This window comes from Macaca mulatta, chromosome 7, assembly GCF_049350105.2.
Source record: "Macaca mulatta isolate MMU2019108-1 chromosome 7, T2T-MMU8v2.0, whole genome shotgun sequence".
Classification (NCBI taxonomy): domain Eukaryota; kingdom Metazoa; phylum Chordata; class Mammalia; order Primates; family Cercopithecidae; genus Macaca; species Macaca mulatta.
Window position 1 is genome coordinate 5095984 of NC_133412.1, and position 24144 is coordinate 5120127.

A 24144-nucleotide genomic window follows, 5' to 3' on the forward strand; every position below is an offset into this window, starting at 1 on the left:
ATGCATTCTGGAAGACTAGCAGCTATTTAAAAAATATATTTTTGAAAATTCTTTCAACCTTGTATAATTTTTCTTAAATTACAAATACTCTATAATGAGATACTAAAACTCTGGGTTTTGAAAGTGTGACCTTGAAGCCTCCACAAGTCCTCTCATATTAAAGGTATATTACTGGAAAAGATAAACAATAGAGAATACATAGAGAATCTTAAAGACAGTACATAAATGATTAAAGTAGTATCTGATTTCTTAAAAATGACAAGTTCAGTATTTTTGAAAAGGATTTCTTTTTTTCAAAGAACGCAAAAAAGAGAAAATTGTTAATATTGAGAGGGAAGGATATACAACTATAGGTCAATGTTTATATAACAAGAGGAGGGGATGTTATAGAAAAACCACGATACAAACTTTCATGGGAAAACAACAAACAAACCCAAGGTTAATGCAATATAAAGTGCAAGACCAGAACAAATTATACGAAGCCTAGAGAGGAAATTTTTAACGCTTGCGACGGAAGGGAGACTCCTGGCGGCCGCCATAAGCGGAACGGACCCTTGGGGCGCGCGGAAACGGAAACCGGGAGGGGAGGAGGCCTCCCAATTCCGCCTGCGCTGTGCAGGCGCGCAGAAGATCGGCCCCTGCGGGCTGCCGTTCTCCCCAACTGGCAGGTGACCTTCCCATAGCGCACTGCGGGTTTGTCAGCCGCTCGGAACGATGGCGCATTTCCTGCGGGCTGCGTATCCGCGGTGGTCGCCCTAATAGCTATGGTGGCACCAGCAAGACCCGCGGGGCTTCAGGAGCCCCGGACCCGCCACGGAGACTTGCGCGAATACGCTGGATCTCTCTATCAGATTGGAAAACGTTTTAAAGAATAACTTTTCAAGGCTTTAACCTAAGAAGTCCCGTTCATCTTGCGAACTGTAGTGGCACCGAATATATGTATGGAAACACACAATTACTCAAGGATTTAATGTGTCACAGTTCAGCGTCAACTAGTTTTACAATCAAATTTTACGTGTTTGCCCATGTTAACACAATCGTGTCCATTCATGTTTGTAAGTGAAAGAATCAGCTACTAGGACTCACATAGTCCTTTAACACGTGCACTACTTAACAGCAGGTGACTGGAAAAGTATGGGCCAGGCTTCCCTGCATCGTTGCTGGGCATTATTAGATTGCATTTTTTTTTTTTTTTTTTTTTTTTTTTTAGACGGAGTTTCGCTCTGTTGCCCAGGCAGTGGCCCGATCTTGGTTCACCACAACATCCTCCTCCCGGGTTCAAGCAATTCTCCTGCTCCAGCCTCCGGAGTAGCTGGGATTACAGGCGCGTGCCAGTGCGCCCGGCGTTTGTGTGTGTGTGTGTGTGTGTGTGTGTGTGTGTGTGTCTCTGTGTGTGTGTGTTTTGTAAAGATGAGGTTTCACCATGTTGGCCAGTCTGGTCTTGAACTCCTGACCTCAGGTGAGCCACCCGTCTGGGCCTCCCAAAGTGCTGGGATTACAGGCGTCAGCCACTGCGCCTGGCCTACGTTACATTATTTAATCCCAGAGCATTTATGCATTACATTTAAGTTTTTAAGTAAATTGTAAAAATCCTGCTCAAACGAGCAGTCTTTCTTGGTTCCTGGGCCCCACCTTTTTTCCTGTACTTATTAAGGTTGCCATTGGTTCCTGTTTCTGTTGATGCTAGATGGCACTGTCAGCACAGGGTTCCTGATTCCCTAAAGCTAGCTAGCACGTGCTTCTGAAGTACAAATAAGGTAACTTCAAGGCATGAAAGCAACCTGGATTTGGAGCTTAAATGTCCTTTTCCAGGTGGAGAGTTTATTATTGAACCAGCATCTTTCATAGGGAGGTCTAACGTGAAGAGTAGATTTTATCTGAAAATACGAAAATTTTCTGTGGCCATTTTTCCTGGACCTCAGGCTATTTTCCCCACCCATACTTTTCCTTTGTCTGTACAGAATCTGAACCTAAGCCTCATATAATTTTTTCTTCAAATGTATGAGACCCAAATTCTCATTTACAATTTCAACAGCTGTGTTCCTAAGTGAGCACACCCTAGCTAATATCTGGAACTACAGAAGATTATAAAATACCAACACATTGACACGACATTAAATATCTTAAAAATCTAGCCCTGGTATATACTTCTAGCTTCCTTCAAGTGTACTGAAATTTGTATATCTATTTCTAGCTTCCTTCAAGTGTACTGAAATTGCTGCTCTCCTTGAGATGTCTCAATTTTTTTTGCATTCTCTACACTCCTATTCTCTACGTCAATACTAATGATCTTTTGTATTTATTAGCTCTAATTTACATGGTTTTTAGCTACTTATTCTTCATCTATTAAATCATAAATTGCCTCTTCCAGAAAACCTTCAATTACCATTTAAATTTAGGTTGTATGCTCATGCATTTTGTGGATTTCAATAGAGTAATGCACATTTCCTACTACAGCGTCTTTTTTTTTTTCTTTTTTTTTGAGACAGAGTCTCACTCTGTGGCCCAGGCTGGAGTGCAGTAGCGCAGTCTCAGCTCACTGCAACCTCTGCCTCCTGGGCTCAAGCGATTCTCCTGCCTCAGCCTCCTGAGTAGCTCGGATTACAGGTGCGCACCACCACAGCCAGCTAATTTTTATATTTTTAGCAGAGAAGAGGTTTCACCATGTTGGCCAGGGTGGTCTCAAACTCCTGAGCTCAGGTGATCTGCTGCCTCAGCTTCCCAAAGTGTTGGGATTACAGGTGTGAGCCACAGCTCCTGGACCTACAGTATCTTTAATCTGATTTTTATTGCCTATTTGTTGAACATCTGCTTGATTTGTACTTTAAATAAAGGAGAAATGTATTTTGGGTTGTAGATGATATTTATGTGGCTAAAAGAAAAAAAATGTACACAAGTGATAAAGATATTAGTCAGAAAGGCAAATTAAAAACAAATTCATTAAAAGGCAATATTTCTGCTGGGCGCGGTGACTCATGCCTGTAATCCCAGCACTTTGGGAGGCAGAGGCGGGCAAATCACGAGGTCAGGAGATCGAGACCATCCTGACTAACATGGTGAAACCCCGTCTCTACTAAAAATATAAAAAATTAGCGGGGCATGGTGGTGGGCACCTGTAGTACCAGCTACTTGGGAGGCTGAGGCAGGAGAATGGCGTGAACCCGGGAGATGGAGCTTGCAGTGAGCCGAGATTGTGCCACTGCACTCCAGCCTGGGTGACAGAGTGAGACTCCGTCTCAAAAAAAAAAAAAAGGCAAGATTTGAAGCTGCATAGTGTTAGCAAGTAGAATGAGTGTTGAACACTCCTTATTGTTACAATTTTTTTTTTTTTTGAGACAAAGTCTCACTCCATCGCCCAAGCTGGAGTGCAGTGGCATGATCTCGGCTCACTGCAACCTCTGCTTCCTGGGTTCAAGCGATTCTCCTGCCTCAGCCTCCTGAGTAGCTAGGACTACAAGCATGCGCCACCATGCCAAGCTAGTTTTTGGATTTGTGGTAGAGACGGGGTTTCAGTGTGTTGGCCGGGCTGGTCTCAAACACCTGACCTCAGGTGATCCACCCGCCTTGGCCTCCCAAAGTGCTGGGATTACAGGTGTGAGCTACCGCACCCAGCCTAAAATTTTTATTGCTGTAGAGACAGTGTTTCACTATGTTGCCTAGGCCTTTCTCAAACTCCTGGGCTCAAGCAGTCCTCACACCACAGCCACCTAAATTGCTGGGATTTCAGGTGTGAGCCACCATGGCTGGTGGAAAACTCGTATACATACATATTTAAGACAGTTCAATGGGGGAAAAATTGATTTTTCTATCAATGTTCTAGGAAATTGAATATCCTTCTGCGGGGGGAGGGGAAATAAAAATCTGACCTTTGACCCCACATTACATACAAAATGATCACCAGATGGTTCATTGACCTGAACATAAAAACAATTTTATGTAGCATTTAGATTGCAATTGAGAAAAATAATTTCATGTCTATTGTGTAAAGAATGATTTCTGAAACAAGACTTAGGATATATTTATCATATAGAAGAAAAGATATTCTAACATAGTTGATGTAAACAAAGATTCTGGAGACAGACCAAGTCAAGCTCAGGTTCTTCTGCTCCTTTCCTGTAAGGCTTTAGCTGAGATTCATAACTGGAACTTGGGAGTGGTAATATTGCCTACCTGTTGAAATGTTGTGAGAATTGAATGAACTAACAATACTTAAAACCTGTAGACTAATAGCACATCTATACTAAACACTAAGCCACATTTTCTAATACAGTGTTTTCCAAGGAATTGAAATAGTTATTATTTGAGTCAATCGTAAAATGCATCATTATTTTATGTCACAATAAAGGAATAAATTTGTAGACTATTGCACAAATACATCTTATCACTTAGAATTTTATATTATTACTGAGAAATCAACTACTATAAATGTAGGTATTAGTCTTACATCACTTCTGTAATGACAAAGATGGAAAATATAAGCAGAATACACTAACAACAGCATTCCTAAAATTCCTGTCACTCAGATCAAACTCTTCGGAATCACCTTCTACACATCCTGTCCATGATTTCCCCCACGTTATCATCATCTTTGCTAATCAGGAACTTTGGTGACATCACATTTCTTGACAGAGTCCTAGACTCCTATTTGTGAGATTATATATTCAACCTACCGACAGCACCTCTGTAAGTTTTGATGGTGATCATATCACTGGAAGACATCAATCAAAGGTTTTTAGATCAAGTTCCTGCATGTGCAGACAAGGACAGCCATATTATGACTAGATTCTGGAAAACTTTGTTTTCACAATGTCAATTTTAAGATGCATCTGTACTTGAACGTTGTTAAAAGGTGCACTCTGACATCAGCTGATTACACTATTCTTTCATTTACTGCCAAATTATCAGTATAAACCCATCGTGGATAGACAGTTTTGCATCTACCATCTTTAAAGCCTGAGAACCAAAGCTCATCAGCCCTCATTTTCCACTTTGACACTGGTCACTCCTACTCCAGATTGACATATGGCTTTTTTTGGTCTGCCACTCTGCCTTTTTTTTTTTTCTGAAGATGAAGATTTAAGTGAGTTTGTTTTTTTCTCATGGAGTGAATGAAGTATGCTCTGGGAGGTGTGAGATTTCTTGAATTGCAAATGTCCAAATTACTAGTACATACATGTTTGCTATTCTGATCTTACAAGTGAGAAATGTGGTCTAGGTCAGCTGCATCTCTCACTCCAGGTCTTCAGATCCCAGGAACTCATTTCCTCATTGAAGGTAGGAATGAGATATGGAGAATATACTCTGTGATTTCGGACCATAAAAAGAAGAGTCTTGATTTTGTAGATGTCCCTGGAAATGTGGTATGTAGTCCCATGGCTTTCTAGAGTAGGTATGGTTCCTGGACACACCCTCTTGCTGTCCAGCAGAGTGATGTTGTGCTATGGAAATCCCTGTTGCTTTTTGGGGGAAAGGGGAGAGTAATTTGTAAGCTGATTCTAAAATTCATATGGAAATTCATGAGATCTAAAAGAGCCACATTGATAATGAGTAGCAGAACAAAGTTAGATTATGGGATTTCAAAACAATATAAAGTGATAGTAATGAGGACATTGTGGTACTGGCATAAGGACAGCAATATAGGTCAATAGAATATAAATGACTGTCCAAAGATTCACCCTGACATTTATAGTCTATGAATTTGCAAAAGTTGCCAAGGCAATTCAACGAGGAATTTTTTTTTTTTTTTTGAGACGGAGTTTCACTCTTTTTTTATAATTTTATTTTTATTTATTTTTAATTTTTGTATTTTTTTGAGACTGAGTCTCATCTCTACTAAACCCCATCTCTACTAAAAATACAAAACATTAGTCAGGCGTGATGGTGGGTGCCTGTAGTCCCAGCTACTCGGGAGGCTGAAGCAGGAGAATGGTGTGAACCAATGAGGTGGCGGTTGCAGTGAGCCAAGATCATGCCACTGCACTCCAGCCTGGGCAACAGAGCAAGACTCCGTCTCAAAAAAAAAAAAAAAAAAAGACAAAATATTTGCTAGTCATATAGGTAATGAGGGTCTACTGTTCAGAATATATAAAAGATTGTAACATCTCAAAAAATAAAAGACAAATATCCCAACTAAAAATTGTATGGGTAAATTGTATAAATGAGTAAATTGTATAAATAGACATTTCTTCAAAGAATATGTATGTATCCCCAAAGGGCACATAAAAGACGATCAACATCGTTAGTCCTTTGGCAATGCAAATCTAAATCACTGTAAGATATACTTCATAAAATTAAAGGTATAGTTTTAAGCTAAGTAAGCCAGTTTGAAAAGACTACAGACTGTGCAGTTCCATTTATATGACACCCTGGGAAAGGTAAAACAATAGAGATAGTAAACAGATTAATGTTAACTAGGGACTCTCCAAGGAGGACAATGAAATAGGTGAAGTAGATGGAATTTCTTTAGGGTAATAAAACCTTCCTGCATGGTGGCTACATCATATTGTTTTTGAAACCCTGCATAACTTTTTTTTTTGAGACGGAGTCTTGCTCTGTCACCCAGGCTGGAGTGCAGTGGCCGGATCTCAGCTCACTGCAAGCTCCGCCTCCCGGGTTTACGCCATTCTCCTGCCTCAGCCTCCCGAGTAGCTGGGACTACAGGCGCCCGCCACCTCGCCCGGCTATTTTTTTTTTTTGTATTTTTTAGTAGAGACGGGGTTTCACCGTGTTAGCCGGGATCGTCTCTCGATCTCCTGACCTCGTGATCCGCCCGTCTCGGCCTCCCAAAGTGCTGGGATTACAGGCTTGAGCCACCGCCCCCGGCCAACCCTGCATAACTTTATAATACAAACAGTGAACCTAAATGTATGGAAGTTAAAAATATTATTTGTTAGCCAGGCATGGTGGCTCATGCCTGTAATCCTAGCACTTGGGAGACCGAGGTGGGTGGATTACCTGAGGTCAGGAGTTTGAGACCAGCTTGGCCAACATAGTGCAACTCCGTCTCTGCTAAAAACACTAAAAACTTATCTGGGTGTGGTGGTGCATGCCTATAATCGCAGCTACCTGGGAAGCTGAGGCAAAAGAATTGCTGGAACCTGGGAGTCAGAGGCTGCAGTGAGCCATGATCACACCACTGCACTACAGGGTGGGCGACAGAGTGAGACTCCATCTCAAAAAACAAACAAACAAAAAACAAAATATAAAAAATTTTTTGTAGGTGGGGGGATTCCATGGAAGAATACAGAGAAAATAAGAAAAATGAATAAGAAATGTATGATATAACCCCACTAAAGGAAGCTGGGAGGCGGGGGAAAGAACTGACCTAAGTAACTTGGATACAAAGTGAAGGTTCTGCATCTAAAGGTCAAAGGGGTTGTCTATGAGGACTGTACTTTAGTTGGTAATGTTGTTCTTCATGAGAGTGTGGATTAACAATTCTGAAGTCACTATGCATGTAGCCTGAAACTTGGTGATTAAGCTAACAAGGCCAACTCACTCACTGTTAGAGTGGGGGTTACAACCAAGTAGTGGGAATGGGGAGATTGATTCAGTATATTATATTAATTATATTGAATCTATTATAATATATTCAGTATATTATATTAATATAGTGTTGGAGACATTAGTAGGAATTTATGTTTCATCAAGTTATATATGAACACATGAGGAAATATTTACACATATGTGTATATGTGTGGGTGAGTATACACAGGTATGTTTCATTGTTTTGTCAGCTGACTACTCCTCAAATCGACAGATGACCCAGTATCAGTGAATATACCTGGGTCTGTATCTTTGTTTTCAAAGGCATTTTCCAATAAAAGAAACTAGGACCCATTGAAGAAATGATGGGTACTAGGCTTGGGCACGAAATAAACACAATTGGCCTGGAGGACCATGTAGTGCCTGAAAGTAAGAAAATATAAAACATCTTTATAATTGAACCACCAAACAAGCAAAATCTAACCAAAATAATGTGGTTATTTCAAAATGATACAGAAGCCAACTGAGAGACCTTCCAGTGGCCAACAATGGAACAATTTGAGCAATGAAATGAATAAAGGAGTATAAGGGAGGTGTAAACTGAAGATACACAATTTCATATAATATTCAACATGGTATAAATAAATGATATGAAATAATGGTGGAGAACAGGCCAACTGTATACAGTAAAGAGTTCTCAACTCTTGTTTTAGGTACTCAGTTCATAAGGAGGTAGAGCATGAATTTCTTGTTCTTAAGTATGTGCTATGTATGCTGACTTATTTCAAAAAGTAAAACAGGGAAAGTGGAGAAAGAAATAATTTTACAGTAAGGAAATCTGACAAATCTACCTTGTCCAGGTAGTCAATTTACTGTCAACAGGTGTGAATCGAGTTGATAGTAGACACCCGTGATATGATGTGATTACAATGACATTTTCTCTCGGTAATCTTCCTTCCCCAAACCCAACTCCAGTATAATCATGAGAAAAATGTCAGAGAAATCCCAAATTGGGGATGTTAATGTCATGAATAACAAGGAAAGTCTGAGAAATTGTCACAGGCAGAAGGAACCTAATGAGATGGGATTTCTAAACATGATGTGGTCTCCTGGAGGGGATCCTGGAACACAAAGTGTTCATTAGGTAGAAGAAAAATTCTAAATAAAATGTGAATTGTAGAGAAGATAATGTATACTATTGAATTATGAATTGTGACAAATATTACCCACTAATGTAAGGGATTAACAATAAAGGAAACTATATGCCAGGCATAAGGAAATGATCTGTATTATCTTGGCAACTGCTGTGTAAATCTAAACTATTCTAAAATTTAACAAGTTTCTTTTTTTTGTAAATTCCCTTCCCAGTATAACAAGCCAAACCTTGTCAATATGCCCCTGAGTGCATATCCCCATTTTTTTTGAGACAGGGTATCACTCTGTAGCTCAAGCTGGAGCACAGTCATGTGATCATGGCTCACTTTAGCCTCGATCTCCCAGGTTCAAGACATCCTGCTGCCTCAGCCTCCCTAGTAGCTGGGACCACAGGTGTGCACCACCATGCCTGGCCAATTTTTAATTTTTGTTGTTGTTGTTGTTGTTGTTAGAGATAGGGTCTGGCTATGTTGCCTAGGCTAGTCTGGAACTCCTGGCCTCAAGTGATCCTCCCACCTCGTCCTCCCAAAGTGCTGGGAATACGAGTGTGAGCTATTGCACCTGGCCTCTCCTTTTGTATTTCTAAATAATATATCGTTCAGTTTTTCTTAATACTCAGATACATGTGTCTAAATTAATGCGTATCTCTATTGTAATAATGAGACCCATGAGACTAATCCATTTTGTGAGACATTCCATAAAATACCTGATTGGTACTTTTCAAAAGAGTTCAGGTTATACAAAATAATTGAACACTCAGAAACTGTTGTAGGTTGAAGATCTGACAGAGCAGGCAGACCCTAGATTGGCACCCAATGATTCTTACCTGCTGGTGAACACAACCTTGCATTCTAATCCTCTCCCTGTAAGTATGGGCAGGAACCTTAACTTATTTTGAAACAAGAGAATAGAGCACAGCTGAAGGTATATCACGTGGGTTATTATGCTATGTAAAATCGTTATTTCTGTCTTGCTAGCAAACTCTCCCTTTGTACCTTTGATGGAGCATTCTGCCACTTGGGAGAAGCCAACATGGGAAGGAGCTGAATGCAGCCTCTGGACAACAGCCAGCCAAGGAATGGAGGACCTTAATCCAATAGCCAGTTGCTAAATTTACAGTTATTCAAACTCCTGTTCAAATAACACTCTATCAGTTCACAAGTAGTGTGAGTTGCCTATAAGAAGGAAACAATCCTAATTTGTACCTTTGGTGATTTGTACTATTGCTGTCATTCATTGCATTTATATATGAGCATTCATGCATATGTATACGTGTGTGTGTGTGTGTGTATATATATATATACACACATACACACCCCCATATGCATGCACACACACTCAAACTATAAACATAAGAATACCTCGTCAAATACATGGTTAAAATTTTTGTTTTTAACAAACTGTTATCTGTTATACCAACTAAAATATGAAAAAGTTTTTATTTCATATGGCAACTACTAAAATATTTAAAAATAAAAATAAAATAAATGATATGCTAAGAAGAGAAAATTGGATCATGTAAAATTCTCAATTAAAACCATAAAGGGAAGCAAACAAATGGAAGACAGGAGGACGAACAAAGAACAAGGGCAGCAAATGAAAAGCAGAAATAAATATGGTAGATATCAATCTGCTATATCAATAATCACGTTGACTGTCAATGGTCCAAAACCAATGAAAAGACACAGATTGTTTGAGTGGATCAAAAAACAAGACCTAACTGTATGTTCTCTAAAGAAAACTTATTTCAGTATAAAGACAAGTATAGGGAAACGTAAATTAAAATCAAAATGAGATATCACATTATACCTGTTACAAAGCCATTATCAAAAAGAGTGAAGATAACAGGTGTTGGTGAGAATGTAAAGGAAACCCCTGCACACTGTTGATGAGAATGTTAATCGGTACAGCCATTATGGAAAAAAGTATAGAGGCCCCTCAAAAAATTAAAAATAGAACTACCATAAGATCTAGCAATCCCAACGCTCATTACATATTCGAAGAAAATGAAATCAGTATGTTGAAGATATATCCACACTCTCATGTATATTTTAGCATTGTTCAAACCACTATGAGGCAGAAACTGTTAAAACAGGAAAAACAGACGAATCCACTATTATAGTTGGTGACTTCAACACTCCTCAATGAGAAGTGTTTAGCATTGTTCACAATAGCCAAGATATGGAATCAACCTATGTGTCCATTGACAGATAAAGAAAATTATATATCTATCCCCAATGGAGTATTACTGAGGCATATAAAAAGGAAATCCTGTCATTTGCAACAACATGGTTGAACCTGGAGTACATTATGTTAACTGAAATGTTAAGCATGCAAAGATAAATACCTCAAGATCTTACTCATGTGAAATCTAAAAAATGTGATTTCGTACAAGTGGGGGTATAGAACGGTAGTTACCAGAGCCTGGGGTTGAGGGTGGGTTTGGGCAGATGTTTGTGGATGGATAGAAAATTTCAGTCAGAAAGGAGGAACAATTTCAAGAGATCTATTGTACAACATGGTCTCTATAGTTAAAAACATACAGTCTTATTTTTAAAATGATAAAAATTAGCTGGGCATGGTGGTGTGCACTGGTAGTCCCAGCCACTCGGGAATCTGAGGCAGGAGGATTGCTTGAGCTCAGGAGGTCTACCCTGCAGTGAGCTATGATCAAACCACTGCCCTCCAGCCTAGGTGCAGAGGGAGAGCCTGTGTCTGTTTTTAAAAATGCTAAAAAAGTGGATAGAACGGCTGGGCGCGATGGCTCACGCCTGTAATTCCAGCACTTTGGGAGGCTGAGGCAAGTGGATCACGAGGTCAGGAGATCGAGACCATCCTGGCTAACACGGTGAAACCCCGTCTCTACTAAAAATACAAAACATTAGCCGGGCGTGATGGCGGCGCCTGTAGTCCCAGCTACACGGGAGACTGAGGCAGGAGAATGGCGAGAACCCGGGAGGCGGAGCTTGCAGTGAGCTGAGATCATGCCACTGCACTCCAGCCTGGGCGACAGGGCGAGACTCTGTCTCAAAAAAAAAAAAAAAAAGTGGACAGAAAGTGTTCTCTCCACAAAAATGATAACTATGTGAGGTAGTGCACATGTTAATTAGCTGGATTTAGCTATTCCACAACGCACATTATTATTCAAACCTCATGTTATACATAGTACATACATCTCATTTTATCTGTTATTTAATAAAAATGGAGACACGTATTAACTGAAAGTAAAAGATGGAACAAAATATAGCAAGCAAATAGAAAAAGCAGGAGTAGTTATATTAATTTCAGAAAAAGCTGACTATAGAGTTAGAAAAATTATCAGTGAAATAGAAACGCATTACATAATAATAGTGGGGTCAATTTTCCAAGAAGGTATAATAATTCTAACATATAGCAACAGAACATAAAACTATGAGGTAGAAACTGTTAAAACAGGAAAAATAGATGAATCCACTATTATAGTTGGCGACTTCAACACTCTATGAGAATTAAAAATAAAATCCTAAGCCTCCCAACTGACTGAACAGACAGGACCCCAGGGAAACTGTAAAGACTGAGTTTCCAGCCACAATGGGACAGGAAGTGGGACATGCCTCCTTATCATCTGTCTCTTTTGCAGTTTAGACACAGCAACTGACCAGCATTCATGTTAAAATAGAGATCATAAGAATGAAGGAATGAACTCTTCTTGGTGGCAATAAGATATCAAATTATAAACAAGACCTAAGGCCATGCCAGGCAAGGGTTAAGTCACTCACCCCTATACTTGAAGAATAAACTATGTTCTAACTCACAGGAGGTTTATCTTTTTCTCTAGCCAATAAGCAAGTACTGACTTCCACACAAACTATCTTAAAACAATTTGCAGCTCATCCACCGCCAGACGCTGACTCCACCCTCTGTTCCTCCAGCCATAGCTACAGCTTTGATTGCACAAGAGACTGATTTCAGTGACTTTCTTCTGATAAGAGCCCACCAAACATGTACTGGGTCTGACTGGTTTATAGAGATTGTGTACTTGTTTACCTTTGTGTCCTGAAAGGGGCTTCTGTGCGTAGGGCCTAACTGTAATACATTTAAATGTTAAGTCTCGGCCGGGCGCGGTGGCTCATGCCTGTAATCATACCACTTTGGGAGGCCAAGGCGGGTGGATTACCTGAGGTCAGGAGTTCAAGACCAGCCTGGCCAACATGGTGAAATCCTGTCTCAACTAAAAATACAAAAATTAGCTGGACATGGTGGCAAGTGCCTGTAACCCCAGTTATTTGGGAGGCTGAGGCAGGTGAATCGCTTGAACCCGGGAGGCAGAGGTTGCAGTGAGCCATGATGGTGCCACAGCACTCCAGCCTGGGGGACAGAGTAAGACTCTGTCTTAAAAAAAAAAAAAAAAAAAAAAATAGTCTCCACACCAAGGTGAACATGGGTCATAGGTTACAAGCATGTTTGTTCACTACACATGCCATAGGGCTACCTTCAAGAATATTTATAGCTTTTTTTCTTTCCAAATTTATAGATCTTATGATTTTTATGTTAACAAGTGTATACCCTAAAACCCCAATAAAATTAAGATCAAAATCAATAAAAGGCACATAACTGGTAAACTTCAAAATACACAGAGATTAACCAACACACTTTTAAATAACACATGATGCAAGAAATCTCAAGAGAAAATTAAATGGCATTTTGAACTAAGTTTAAATTAAAATGCATCTTATCAAAATTTGTAGAATGCAGTGAGGGAGCATAGGGGGGAAATATATCTATTGAAAACAAAGCAAACAAACAAACAAAAAACATTGGCTGGGCACAGTGGCTCACACCTGTAATCCCAGAACTTTGGGAGGCTGAGGCGGGCAGATCACCTGAGGTCAGGAGTTGGAGACCAGCCTGGCCAACATGGTGAGACCCTGTTTCTACTAAAAATACAAAAATGAGCTGGGCGTGGTGGCAGGCGCCTGCTCTCTTTTGCTTTTCTTTTTAAAATTTTTTATTTATTTATTTATTTTATTTTTTTATTTTTGGAAACGGAAACTTCCCATCAAACAAGGACTCATCCCAGCTACTAGGGAGGCTGAGGCAAGAGAATCGCTTGAATCCAGGAGGGAGAGGTTGCAGTGAGCCGAAATTGAGCCATTGTACTCTAGCCTGCGTGACAAAAGCAAAATTCCACCTCAAAAAAAAAAAAAAAGGGCCAGTTGTGGTGGCTCACCTCCCAGGACTTTGGGAGGCTGAGGCGGGTGGATCACGAGGTTAGGAGAGCGAGACCATCCTGGCTAACACTGTGAAACCCTGTCTCTACTAAAATAACAAAAAAAATTATCTGGGCATGGTGGTGGGTGCCTGTGGTCCCAGCTACTCAGGAGGCTGAGGCAGGAGAATGGCGTGAACCTGGGAGGGGGAGCTTGCAGTGAGCAGAGATCTGGCCACTGCACTCCAGTCTGGGCAACAGAGTGAGACTCCGTCTCCAAAAATAACTAACTAACTAAATAAATAATAAATAAAAGAAAAAGAGAACATATAAAAATCAATAATCTAAATTTCCTCCATAGGAGACTTAAAAGTAGAGCAAACTAAATCCAAAGAAAGCAGAAAAAAATAGAGAGTACTGAACTGTAAATAAAGTGAAAGCTAAGTAAAAGATAAAGCAATTGGAATTTTCTTTTTTTTATTATTATTATACTTTAAGTTCTAGGGTACATGTGCATAACGTGCAGGTTTGTTACATATGTATACTTGTGCCATGTTGGTGTGCTGCACCCATCAACTCGTCAGCACCTATCAACTCGTCATTTACATCAGGTATAACTCCCAGTGCAATCCCTCCTGGCTCCCCCCTCCCCGTGATAGGCCCCGGTGTGTGATGTTCCCCTTCCCGAGTCCAAGTGATCTCATTGTTCAGTTCCCACCTATGAGTGAGAACTTGCGGTGCTTGGTTTTCTGTTCTTGCGATAGTTTGCTGACAATGATGGTTTCCAGCTGCATCCATGTCCCTACAAATGACACAAACTCATCCTTTTTTATGGCTGCATAGTATTCCATGGTGTATATGTGCCACATTTTCTTAATCCAGTCTGTCACTGATGGACATTTGGGTTGATTCCAAGTCTTTGCTATTGTGAATAGTGCCGCAATAAACATACGTGTGCATGTGTCTTTATAGCAGCATGATTTATAATCCTTTGGGTATATACCCAGTAATGGGATGGCTGGGTCATATGGTACATCTAGTTCTAGATCCTTGAGGAATCGCCATACTGTTTTCCATAATGGTTGAACTAGTTTACAATCCCACCAACAGTGTAAAAGTGTTCCTATTTCTCCACATCCTCTCCAGCACCTGTTGTTTCCTGACTTTTTAATGATCGCCATTCTAACTGGTGTGAGATGGTATCTCATTGTGGTTTTGATTTGCTACAAGGCTACAGTAACCAAAACAGCATGGTACTGGTACCAAAACAGAGATATAGACCAATGAACAGAACAGAGTCCTCAGAAATAATACCACACATCTACAGCCATCTGATCTTTGACAAACCTGAGAGAAACAAGAAATGGGGAAAGGATTCCCTATTTAATAAATGGTGCTGGGAAAATTGGCTAGCCATAAGTAGAAAGCTGAAACTGGATCCTTTCCTTACTCCTTATACGAAAATTAATTCAAGATGGATTAGAGACTTAAATGTTAGACCTAATACCATAAAAACCCTAGAGGAAAACCTAGGTAGTACCATTCAGGACATAGGCATGGGCAAAGACTTCATGTCTAAAACACCAAAAGCAACGGCAGCAAAAGCCAAAATTGACAAATGGGATCTCATTAAACTAAATAGCTTCTGCACAGCAAAAGAAACTACCACCAGAGTGAACAGGCAACCTACAGAATGGGAGAAAAGTTTTGCAATCTACTCATCTGACAAAGGGCTAATATCCAGAACCTACAAAGAACTCAAACAAATTTACAAGAAAAAAACAAACAGCCCCATCAAAAAGTGGGCAAAGGATATGAACAGACATTTCTCAAAAGAAGACATTCATACAGCCAACAGACACATGAAAAAATGCTCATCATCACTGGCCATCAGAGAAAAGCAATTGGAATTTTCAAATGAGTATTGAGAGTTTCATAGTTTCCAGAGCATAGATGTGTCCACAGTTAACTAGGAAAACAGAACACCCTAAACTGAACTCCTGCTTATCAACATGCAGGGGTGGCTCCCCTGAAATGAGGAGACACGAATCTTCAGGAATGATTAAGCAAAAGCACACAAAGCAGGGCAATTCATTTAGTTATTAAGTTGGAAAATACTGTAGTTATGAATAATCCACCAACAAGGAATTTAGGTAAATTTTGCTAGGTACACAAGAAAAGATACATATGATAGAAAAAAGTCAAAATACATGTTATGGTGTCAGAACAATGAGAAACCCATGAGGATTTTATAAGAATGTCGGAACACTGAAGAGGACATGCAGACACAGATGGGTGCACATCTGCGTGTCCGTGAAGACAATGCCCCAAAAGGCTGCACATTGCCCACCACCATCATTGCTGTCACCTCTGCAGCCCCCTGCCAACCTTGACTGAAAGTTACCTGGGTCCTTCTTCTGTGCAGCTGCGAACCCCCCTCATCTGCAGTTTCCTGTGAGGCCGCTCTCACCCTGTGATGCAAGGTGGCCGTGAGCCAGCCACTGTGAATTTGTGATCCCGTGATCCAACCTACATCTGCAAAATGGCTGAGGGGACAGAAACTTCTCTGCCCTTCCCCAACCTTGCCCCTCCCCATCACCAACTCCTCCTGGTAATGCTGCTGCTCTTTCCCATCAAACAAGGGCTATCCTTACTTGTTCCAACTGTCTTCCTTGTCAGTAGATCTCATGGACTGTGGGTAACACTTAAAAGAAGAAAAGGCATTCGAACTTCTCCCCACAGAATGCAGTCCTTAGGGAGAAGCCCCTGCATCACTTCCAGAGCTGCCCTCCCTCCCCTGCCCAGTCCCTTCATGGTCTGTCCTTCCTGCTTCTGCCTCCTCACATATTACTCATTCCAGTGATCCTTCCAACCCACTGTCCTTATCTCACGTCCTGACCTGTGCCAGATACACTGTTTCCTCTTTCCTTTCCCTCCCCTGTCTGGTGGACCCCGGCCCCTCACGCTCCAGCATCTCCTCCAATGCTCCTCCTCCTGGAGGACCCCTTGTCCATCGCATCCCAGGCCTGATGCCTGTTCCCTGAGTGCCCAAGGGCAGCTCTTGCACTTGTAGTTCAGTTTCTGTTGAGTTTTCTGAATCCCCACTGGTCTTAAACACCTGAGAATTTGGAAACTTTGTCTATGTTGCTCCCCTGTGAGCCCCACACCTGGAGTGGACAAACAGCAACACAGAAGATTTTGTTTTTGTTGTGTTTCACTAATGAATCGGTGACTCTCCTTACCCAAATGCTTGCCTACTTCCCTAGACACCCCATCCCTCTTTCAATCTGAAGAGGGTTTGTACCTGAGGATGAACCTGTTTCTTGTGCTGTCTTCTGTTCTCCCTGACTCTGCCTGGTCCTTTCCCCAGCCTCTCCATCCTCAGTCCACCACAGAGCCCCTCGCATGGGCTATGCTGCTTCTACCTCATCTGTCCCTCTTCTGTTCTTCTGGACAGTTTTGTCCTTGCAAACCTAGGAAAAGTATTTTGTTCTCTAAAATTCACCTATATTAATATGGCTCCCTTGATAAATATTTCCAAGGTTATTGTCGTATTTCATCATTTCTAGTCTTTTTTTTCCAAATTTTATTACAATAGCTGTTAGCCTAGTGGTAGCCATGACATGCTTTTCATTATTTGCATGAACTTGTGCTGAAACCTGCTGTCATTTCTTTTAGGATGGCCTGCAGCAACACTTACAGAACAGGTGTGAAGAGGAATGGTGCAAACTGCACAGAAAATGCTGCAGTCTCTTTTGTTAAGAAATGTTTTTTTGCCATCAGTCTTCATGCCAGTGTGATTAAGATATCCAAGATTGTGCATTAAAGTCTGGTTTAGAACTATCATAAGCACAATTTCAAGATATCTATTAATTTACTTATGAATTAATTTCAAGATTGTTTATACTTTTATGTGACTAACACTTATGCTTTTATAACTACGGAAGGGCTTTTAACATAAATATCAAATAGACTCTTACATGTTTATTAGTCATGCCCCTCAAAATGACATTTTATTCTGTCAAGGAAAGACAACATATAGGAGAGTACTCTCATAAGATTATAATGGACCTGAAAACTTCCTATCACCTAGAGATGTCAAAGCTGTCATAATGTCATAGCACAATTACTTTAGTTTTTAGTAAATTAAGTGTAGCCTTAGTTTACAGTGTTTCTAAAGTCTGCAGTAGTGTACAGTAATGTCCTAGGTCTTCACATTCACTCACCACTCAATCACTGACTCACCCAGCAGAACTTCCAGTCCTGCAAGCTCCAGGCATGGCAACCGCCCTATACAACTGAACAATAATTTTTGTTTTATACCATATTCTTACATTTTCTGTGTTTAGATAGGTTATATATTTAAATGCTTATCATTGTGTTACAATTGCCTATAGTATTCAGGACAGTCACATGCTTATAGGCTTATGGCTTGGGAGCAATAGTAAATACCATACATCCCAGATGTGTAGTAGGCTATGCCCTCTAGGTGTGTGTGATGCTCTCCATGTTTGCACACTGATGAAATAACCAAACAATGCATTTCTCAGATGGTATTTCCATGATTAAGCAATGCATCACTGTACTTTGACAGATATATTATCCTTTTATTTATTTATGTTTTTGAGATAGGGTCTCACTCTGTTGCCCTATCTGCTAGATTTTACCCAGCCCCATTCAAGATGGAGTTGCTCTGGTTCACATGCCTCTGGCAGGTGGACATTTGTTTGCCAAGCAATGCTGCAGTCAGGGGCTCTGGATTTCAGTCCTCCATACAGAGAATGTCAAGGGCAGACCTTAATAAAAATAAATAAATGAATAAATAACAGCATTGATACTTTATGTATATTTTTATTCCAAATTAATAGATATGTTACAGGGGAAGGGTCCTGATCCAGACCCCAAGAGAGGGTCCTTGATATTCAGGGCCAGTCTGCAGAGTAAAGTGAAAGCAAGTTTATTAAGAAAGTAAAGGAAGAAAAGAATGGTTACGCCATAGACAGCAGCCCTGTGGGCTGCTGGACTCCCATTTTTATTGTTATTTATTGATTATATGCTAAACAAAGGGTGGATTATGCTAAAATGCAGTGGCCAGAGTGCAGTGGCACAATCTCAGCTCAGTGCAACCTCCACCTTCCAGGTTCAAGTGATTCTCAGGTCTTTGCACCGCACAGCCACCCTGCAACAACCCCAAGGATGAAGGGCAGCCCACTAGAGATGAAGGAAATGGGTGTAATAGGTTGAACCACCTCACCTCAACCAAATCCCTGAATTTCCTGTGACTGGTTGTTATTTATGGCTGATAAACTTACTACATTTTATAATATATGGGCTTCCTGACTTGCTATGATTCAAATTAAAATTTTCAAATTAAACAAAAGCAATACACATTAATGGAAACTATACATTGAGTGTCCAGTCTTTCTGTTTTTCTGTTTCAGTACAGTATTCAACAAATTACATGAGCTATTCAACACTTTATGATAAAATAGGTTTTGTGTGGATGATTTTCGAAAACATTAGGCTAATATGTTTTGAGCACACTTAAGGAGGATAGGCTACGCTACGATTTTAAGTAAGTTAGGTGTCTTCAATGCATTTTTGACTGATGACATTTTTAACTTGTGATGGGTTTAACTGGAAGTAACCTCATCATAAATCAAAAAGCATCTGTAATTTAAATGGAGCTTTCTATTTATAAATGAGCAACACAATTCTCATTAAAATAAATAGAAACTGGTAAATTTTTTTTTTTTTTTTGAGACGGAGTCTTGCTCTGTCACTGAGACTGGAGTGCAGTGGTGCAATCTCAGCTCACTGCAACCTCCGTCTCCCGGGTTCAAGCAATTCTCCTGCCTCAGCCTCCTGAGCAGCTGGGACTACAGGCGCCCGCCACCACGCCCGGCTAATTTTTTGTATTTTTAGTGGAGACGGGGTTTCACCGTGTTAGCCAGGATGGTCTTGATCTCCTGACCTCATGATCTGCCTGCCTTGGCCTCCCAAAGTGCTGGGATTACAGGCGTGAGCCACCGCGCCCGGCAGAAACTGATAAGTCTTATCTCCTCTATTGTTTCCCACAACACTTCCAGTTTTCTTTACATTTGGGAATCATCTTGTCTCTTTTCGTCACTAAATAAATACCACAGTTTGTATCAAGTTGCTCTCCATATGCAAGGAAATTAAAGTTAATGGTGTCAGATTATAATACACTAAAAGAATGAAAATGAGAAGTAATTTTAAAAATTTGGTTATTCATTTATTTATTTTTATTAAGGTCTGCCCTTGACATTCTCTGTATGGAGGACTGAAATCCAGAGGCCCTGACTGCAGCATTGCTTGGCAAACAAATGTCCACCTGCCAGAGGCACGTGAACCAGAGCAACTCCATCTTGAATGGGGCTGGGTAAAATGAGGATGAGACCTACTGGGCTGCATTCCCAGATGGTTAAGTCATTTTAAGTCACATCAGGAGATTGGCACAAGATACAGGTCGCAAAGACCTTGCTGATAAAACAGCATGCAGTAAAGAGGCCAGCTAAAACCCGTGAAAACCATGATGGTGACAAGAGTGACCTCTGGTTGTCCTCAGTGCTATATCCCACCAGCACCATGACAGTTTACAAATGCCATGGCAACATCAGAAAGTTACCTTATGTGGTCTAAAAAGGGGAGGCAGGGATAATCCACCCTTTGTTTAGCATATAATCAATAAATAACGATAAAAATGGGAATCCAGCAGCCCACAGGGCTGCTGTCTATGGCGTAACCATTCTTTTCTTCCTTTACTTTCTTAATCAACTTACTTTACCTTTACTCTGCAGACTGGCCCTGAATATCAAGGACTCTCTCTTGGGGTCTGGATCAGGACCCTTTCCCTGTAACACATCTATTAATTTGGAATAAAAATATACACAAAGTATCAATGCTGTTAATCTGGTGGTTTCTCACATCTTAAACATCTTTAACAAATGCCCGGAATTGTTTTAGTCCATTAAACTGAGGATTTCATCACTTGTATGAAATTTGCTAGTGAGTCTCAGGGACTCATCCTGCAGGAAGGTTTCCTTCACTAGAGAATGTGTTCCTCTCAATACAATCCTGTTGGCGTTTGTACAATTTACAATACAGGCCCTAAATCAATCCTGGTCTTTTTTTTTTTTTTTTTTTTTTTTTTTTTTGAGACTGAATTGTTGGGAATAATGCTCAAAATCCTAAGGAGACTGAACACTCAAACGAAGGATTCTTAGCAAAGCAATTTTACTGCTGCGCAGAGGGGTGCTTCTCCTTGGCCAGTCGCCATGAAAGCGCACCTCAACAAAGGGGCACGAGAGCCTTTATTCCTGACGCAAGTCCTGCCCCTCTACCCTTTCCCCATTGGCTGGAGTCCGGTCGCACAATGTGAACTAATCCCGGTTGACTAGATATTTGAACTTTCTTTAGATGAGGTGGGCATGTAAGGGAGAGAGAGGAGAGGGGAAGGGGTGTCTGCAATGAGCTAGAGAGCTAGTCTCCTTTCCAAATAAGGAAAGGAATGTGAGCTGGTACTGATAAGCCTGGTACTGTGGCGTGTCCGGGCATGTAACAAAGGCAGAAAGGAAAAAAGGAAAAAAAGGAAAAGGGGCTGGCGGGGGGGGGGGGGGGTTACTATGAATTAAATAATAAAGGATTGATCAGGCTATTTGAAGAGAAACCTCATCATATCCCACAGAGTCTTTCTCTGTCACCCAGGCTGGAGTGCAGTGGCTTGATCTTGGCTCACTGCAACCTCAGCCTCCTGAGTTCAAGCAATTCTCCTGCCTCAGCCTCCTGAGTAGCTGGGATTACAGGTGCATGCCACCATGCCCGGCTAATTTTTTTTTTTTTTTTTTTTTTTTTTTTTTTTTTTGTGGTAGACAGGGTTTCACCATGTTGGCCAGGTTAGTCTCGAACTCCTGGCCTTGTGATCCACCCGCCTCAGCCTACCAAAGTGCTGGGATTACAGGTGTGAGCAACTGCGCCTGGCCCCTAGTCTACTTTTCGTAGCCCTAAATTGTTTCTTCAGGAGGAAATCCATGTTCAGCTCAGGTTGAGGAATCCCATTTTCACTACCCAGGACACTAAGCCATCGATTTGAAACCGCCTTTGCAAAAAATCATAACTGAGAAAATTATTACAATGAAAGAGATCTGACCTAAACGACTCCATCTTGCTTCTGACCTCCAAGCCGCCCTTGTTCATTCCCCACTAACTTCAGGAGGAATTTAGTGTGTAGTTTAGCTTTTAAACGAAGATGTAACAGACCTTTCCGAAAACAACACCCCTCCATCATGCCTTTGCAGGAATAACGAATCGGCTACAAGATTAGAAATTAGGGTTTAGGATTCATTCAGCTGGAGACTGCAGGACTCTAAACCGCCTCAAACTGCTCCTGGGGATAACATCACTATTGTGAAACCTAAGCTCAGTCAGGACTTGAGATATATTCCAGGCCCTGGACTCGATGGATCAGCGGATACCACCCAGATCAATAAACTGACTCATCTGATCTCATGGCCCCACCCCGGGAACTGACTCAGCGCAAGAGGACAGCTTCCACTCGCTATGATTTCATCTCCAACCTGACTAATCAGCACTCCCGGCTTTCCGACCCCCTACCCACCAAATTATTCTTAGAAACCCCTGATCCCCCTATGGGGAGGGAGACTGATTTGAGTAATAATAAAACTATGGTCTCCCGCACAGCCGGCTCTGGCTGAATTGTTGTTTCTCTATTACAGTTCCCCTGTTTTGAGAAATCGGCTCTGTCTAGACAGCTGGCAAGGTGAATCCGTTGGGTGGTTACAAATTCACATAAAAACTACCTCAGAGAAGTGTCAAAGGTTCAGCCTAAACAATAGACATCAACCCAGAAGATAACCAATACAAAGGTGTTAAATTATTGACAGAGTAAAAAAAAAGAAAAAAAGAAAAGAACAGAACAGAAAATCCCCAAACACTCACAAGCGTCAAAACTTAAAAAATGCTAACTAATAATAGAAAATCAATAAGGACTGTAATTTCCTTATTACAAGATCAGATTATAAAACTATATGCTACCTGGATATGGATGACAACGTTTTCTGAATGATATTTTTGGTTCACTGAAAACTAAAAAAAAAAAAAAAAAAAAAAAAAAAATACAGTAATCATTCATCAAATAGTAAGAAAAACTATATATCTATATTATTGGTTATCTGTGCAAACATCATGCAGACAATTACAAAAGCAAGTTGGGAAAAAAATCAAAGACTCCAGGCAATGTCTACAGTTTTTGGGTAAGGAGAAAAGCAAACAACAAGACGACATTCCTATTTGCGCAGTGCGGAGTGACTGTCTCTACATTTAGAATGGGAGTCGCAATGTTCTGTCTACACAAATTAATTCTTTGTCCACCTTTTACAATTAGAACAAGCTAAACAATATAATGAAAATAATCCCAGCCTTTATTAAAGCATGAAATTCTGAGCATATTTGATCCTGTGCCTCACAGAAAATCTTGTTCCTCTCCTTTTCAACCAGAGGTATTTCATAGGAAATTTCTCGACAACACTAAAAAGCGTGTAACATCTGCTTTTCCTAATAAAAGTAATATTTCCATTGCACTGGTAAAGAATGATAATGGAAAATAACTGACAAGATACTTTGAAAAAACGATTATGAATGTATTTTTAAATACAAAAACGAAAGTTGTTAATACAGAATACGAACATGCGAAGTTGGTTTTAGATGATGTTTATGTGAAATTATAAAAAAGAAAACTGCATACAAGTATTAAAGATATTTGGACCTTAAAACGAAAACACAAAAGCAAGAATGAATATTACCAGGAAAGCCTGAAGCTGTTAAGTGTTCTTGATCAGCAAGCAGAATGACTGGAGAGAAAAGCCTTTCTTATGCAAAAGAACCGCATTCCTCAAAGAGCTCCAGAGGGAAGCCAGGGGGCAGCTGGCCCTGCCACTGCAGACCCCACAGAAGGCTCTGAGCTCAGCTGCAGGGGCTGTGGCCCCGCCCTTGGTGGGCGTGGTCTGCAGCAGGAGGACCGCATTCATGGGGCAACTGCGCTTGCGCAAGAGGGATGTCTGGAGGGGTTTCTGCCACCTCTGGTGGTTGCTGGGTGGGTACAAAATCCCAAAGGCTTCAGAAGGAGGGAATCCTAATGAGGAGTGTTGACATCTCATAAAATCTACCAAGAATGGACTAAGCAAATAAAGCAGGGAACAATGTTGGGGAGGTTGCCTAAGATTCACAAGGACATTAAAGACGTGAGTGTCAACAGTGATGGTGAGTTCTAAATCCTC

General features: G+C 40.7%; 1 long non-coding RNA gene across 1 annotated transcript in view; it reads right to left on the reverse strand.

The window, feature by feature from the left end:
* Positions 1–23847, reverse strand: part of LOC144329817 (uncharacterized) — a 59514-nt gene extending 35667 nt beyond the window's left edge. Inside the window, exon 1 of the long non-coding RNA XR_013395454.1 lies at positions 23671–23847. This is a non-coding gene — a long non-coding RNA (uncharacterized LOC144329817). The remainder of the gene's footprint in view (positions 1–23670) is intronic.
* Between the last annotated feature and the right edge of the window lie 297 nt (positions 23848–24144).